The following is a 5,184-nucleotide window of genomic DNA, read 5'->3' as shown; positions in this document are numbered from 1 at the left end:
CTAGTAAGGATGAAATTATTGGTCTTGCTTCTATTGCCGTGCCTACTAATGATCCTTTAGAACAATATTTGCTAGACCATGAAAATGATATGTTTATGAATGAAAGAAGGGAAATAGATGAAGTATTCTTTAAACAGGGACCTATTTTGAAACATAATTTGCCTGTTGAAATCCTAGGGGATCCTCCACCACCCAAGGGTGATCCCGTGTTTGAGCTTAAACCATTAAATGATACTCTTAAATATGCTTATCTTGATGAAAAACAAGATATATCCTGGTATTATTAGTGCTAACCTTTCAGAGCAGGAAGACGAGAAATTATTGAAAAATCTGAAGAAGCACCGTGCTGCTATTGGATATACTCTTGATGACCTTAAGGGCATTAGTCCCACTCTATGCCAACACAAGATAAAATTGGAGGAAGACGCTAAACCGGTTGTTGATCACTAACGATAGTTAAATCCTAAGATGAAAGAAGTGGTAAGAAAAGAAATACTAAAGCTTCTAGAGGCAGGTATAATTTATCCCGTTGCTGAAAGTCAGTGGGTAAGTCCTGTCCATTGTGTCCCTAAGAAGGGATGTATTACTGTTGGTCCTAATGATAAAGATGAAATGATCCCACAAAGAATTGCTACATGTTATAGGATGGTAATTCATTTCCGCAAATTAAATAAAGTTACTAGAAAAGATCATTACCCTTTACCTTTTATTGATCAAATGCTAAAAAGATTATCTAAACATACCCATTTTTGCTTTCTAGATGGTTATTCTGCTTTCTCTCAAATACCTGTGTCAAAATAGGATCGGGATAAGACCACTTTTACTTGCCCTTTCGGTACCTTTGCTTATAGACGTATGCCTTTTGGTTTATGTAATGCACCTGCTACCTTTCAAAGATGCATAATGGCTATATTCTCTGATTTTTTATGAAAAGATTGTTGAGGTTTTCATGGATGATTTTTCCGTATGTGGAACTTCTTTTGATGATTTCTTGAGCAACCTTGATCAAGTTTTGAAGAGATGCGAAGAAACTAATCTTGTCTTGAATTGGGAGAAGTGCCACTTTATGGTTAATGAAGGTATTGTCTTGGGGCATAAAATTTCTGAATGAGGTATTGAAGTTGATAAAGCTAAAGTGGATGCTATTGAAAAGATGTCGTGTCCTAAGGACATCAAAGGTATAAGAAGTTTCCTTGGTCATGCCGGTTTTTATAGGAGGTTCATCAAAGACTTCTCTAAAATTTCTAGGCCTCTGAGTAACCTCTTACAAAAAGATATTCCTTTTGTCTTTAATGATTATTGTGTAGAAGCATTTGAAATACTTAAGAAAGCTTTGATTTCTGCACCTATTGTTCAGCCACCTGATTGGAATTTACCCTTTGAAATTATGTGTGATGCTAGTGATTATGCTGTAGGTGTTGTTCTAGGACAAAGAGTTGATAAGAAACTAAATGTTATCCAATATGCTAGTAAAACTCTAGACACTGCCCAGAGAAATTATGCTACTACTGAAAAATAATTTTTAGCAGTTGTATTTGCTTGTGATAAGTTCAGACCTTACATTGTTGACTCTAAAGTAACCGTTCACACTGATCATGCTGCTATTAAATATCTTATGGAAAATAAAGATGCTAAACCTAGACTTATTAGATGGGTTCTCTTACTACAAGAATTTGATTTGCATATTATTGATAGAAAGGGAGTTGAGAACCCTGTTGCAGACGACTTTTCTAGGTTAGAAAATGTCCTTGATGACCCACTACCTTTGATGATAGCTTTCCCGATGAACGATTAGATATCATAAATGCTTCTCTTACTGCTCCATGGTATGCTGATTATGCTAATTACATTGTTGCCAAATTTATACCACCTAGTTTCACATACCAGCAAAAGAAAAAGGTTTTCTATGATTTAAGACATTACTTCTGGGATGACCCATACCTTTATAAAGAAGGAGTAGATGGTGTTATTAGACGTTGTGTACCTGAGCATGAACAGGAACAGATCCTACGCAAGTGTCACTCCGAGGCTTATGGAGGACACCACGCTGGAGATAGAACTACACATAAGGTATTGCAATCCGGTTTTCATTGGCCTACTCTCTTAAAAGATGCCAGTAAGTTTGTCTTGTCTTGTGATGAATGTCAAAGAATCGGTAATATTAGTAGACGTCAAGACATGCCTGTGAATTATTCACTTGTTATTGAACCATTTGATATTTGGAACTTTGATTATATGGGACCATTTCCTTCCTCTAATGGGTATACACATATTTTAGTTGCTGTTGATTACGTTACTAAGTGGGTAGAAGCTATTCCAACTAGTAGTGCTGATCATAACACCTCTATTAAGATGCTCAAAGAAGTTATTTTTCCGAGGTTTGGAGACCCTAGATACTTAATGAATGATGGTGGTTCACATTTTATTCACGGTGCTTTCGTAAAATGATTGCTAAATATGATGTTAATCATAGAATTGCATCTCCATATCACCCACAGTCTAGTGGCCAAGTAGAACTGAGTAATAGAGAGCTCAAACTACATTTTACAAAAGACTGTTAATAGATCTAGAAAGAATTGGTCCAAGAAACTTGTTGATGCATTATGGGCTTATAGAACTGCATATAAAAATCCTATGGGTATGTCTCCTTATAAAATGGTTTTTGGAAAAGCTTGTCACTTACCTCTCAAACTAGAACATAAGGCGTATTGGGCCATTAAAGAGATCAACTATGATTTTAAACTTGTCGGTGAGAAGAGGCTATTTGACATTAGCTCACTTGATGAGTGGAGAACCTAGGCGTATGAGAATTCCAAACTGTTTAAAGAAAAGGTTAAAAGATGGCATGACAAAAGGATACAAAAGCGTGAGTTTAATGTAGGTGATTATGTTTTGCTATACAACTCTCGTTTAAGATTTTTTGCAGGAAAACTTCTCTCTAAATGGGAAGGCCCTTACGTTATCGAGGAGGTCTATCGTTCCGGTGCCATAAAAATCAACAACTTCAAAGGCACAAATCCGAAGGTGGTGAACGGTCAAAGAATCAAACATTGTATCTCAGGTAATCCCATAAATGTTGAAACCAATGTTATTGAAACCGTAACCCCAGAGGAATACATAAGGGACACATTCCAAAATGTTTCAGACTCCGAAAAGGAATAGGTATGCGGTACGATAAGTAAACCGACTCCAAGACAGTTCTAATAGCAATTTTTCTCCGTTTTGGAATATTTAAGAAAATAGGAAAATAAGAAATAGTCCAGGAAGGACACAAGGCATCCACGAGGGTGGAGGGCGCACCCTACCACCCTGGGCATGCCCCCTGCCTCGTGGGCACCTCGTGTGCTCTCTGGACTCCGTTTTCTTGCATATTACTTCTTTTGGTCGGTAAAAAATCATTATATAATCTCCCGAAGGTTTTGACCACCGTATCATGCAAATATCCTCTGTCTTTGTTTTGAGCTATTTTTCTGACAGATCTAGATCACCATGACGTCTCCAAGCGCCCCCAAGGACAAGTTCTTCGAGAAGGTTATCAACCCCTACCTCGCGGAAGTACTGCAACATCCTCAAACCATTGAGATGCGTGAGGGGTTGCTGCACATCCGCGATGTTGAGGGACCAAGGAGGACCGGAAGCACGGAGACAAGGCTCGAAGCAATGGAGCAACAAGTTTTCAAGTGCCAGGAGATGGTGGAAGGCGGACTCGATGCCAACCACATAATGATCACGGAGTTCACCAACAACCACAAGCTAGATGTCAAGAACATTGGGGAGACCATCTTCAAGCTTCACGAGAAAATCGAGCACCTCTAGGCCCAGATTTATGACCTGCAAAACCAAAACTATGAGTATGGATATAGATTCAAGAGGATGAGTTTGGCTGCAGATTTGAGGATCTCGGAGACTTGATCATCCTTTTATGATGGTGAGCCTATGCCTTGGAAGATGGACGACAATCCTACATCATCAACAACTCTACCATCACCACCTCCGAAGAAAGAGACATAAATACATGGGTATGGGCACTCCCCTTGGCAACTGCCAAGCTTGGGGGAGGTGCCCCGGTATCGTATCACCATCACACTCCTATCTTTATTGTTTTTCTTAGTTTGATCCTTTTGGTAATATCTTGATCTATTAGAATAAAGTTTTAGTATGATTTAGTTCTGATTTTTTGCTTTATGATCCTTCTATGTAATCGAGTCCGTGAGCCATATATATAATAAAGATTAGTGTTGAGTCAAGGGCTTGATTATCATGTTATGATCTTGAGGGAATTAAAGAAAAAAGAGAGAATAAAAAGAAATAACGAGATCATATTGATCTTATGGAGAGTAATGACTTCACATATAAAGAGTATGATGAATAAAGATTGTTGAGAGTTGACAAACATAGTGTTGGTCATTGTTTCAATTAATAGGAAGTAATAAAGAAAGAGAGGTTTTCACATATAAGTATACTATCTTGGACATCTTTTATGACTGTGAGCACTCACTAAAAATATGACATGCTAAAAACTTGATGTTGGACAAGGAAGACAACATAATGGGTTATGTTTTCTTATATCTGAAATAAAGTATATTGTCATGGATCATCCAACATGTTGAGCTTGCCTTTCCCCCTCATGCTAGCCAAATTCTTTGCACCAAGTATAGATACTACTTGTGCTTCCAAATATCCTTAAACCCAGTTTGCCATGAGAGTCCACCATATCTACCTATGGATTGAGTAAGATCCTTGAAATAAGTTGTCATTGTTACAAGCAATAAAAATTGCTCTTTAAATATGTATGCTTTATTAGTGTGGAGAAAATAAGCTTTATATGATCTTGTGATATGGAAGTAATAAAAGCGAGGGACTCCATAACAAAGTTCCATATCACAAGTGGCAATATAAAGTGACGTTCTTTTGCATTAAGATTCTGTGCATCCAACCATAAAAGCACATGACAACCTTTGTTTCCCTCTGAGAAGGGCCTATCTTTTATTTCTGTCTTATGCCTTATGCAAGATTCATGGTGATATTCACCTTTCTTTTTTTACATTTTATCCTTTGGCATGCACATGGTGTTGGAAAGATCCTGATACATATATCCAATTGGATATAAGTCATCATGAACTATTATTGTTGACATTACCCTTGAGGTAAAAAGTTGGGAGGCAACACCATAAGCCCCTATCT

This window comes from Triticum dicoccoides, chromosome 6B (assembly GCF_002162155.2).
Source record: "Triticum dicoccoides isolate Atlit2015 ecotype Zavitan chromosome 6B, WEW_v2.0, whole genome shotgun sequence".
Classification (NCBI taxonomy): domain Eukaryota; kingdom Viridiplantae; phylum Streptophyta; class Magnoliopsida; order Poales; family Poaceae; genus Triticum; species Triticum dicoccoides.
The sequence above is the reverse complement of the archived record's forward strand: the minus strand, read 5'-3'. Positions refer to the sequence as shown.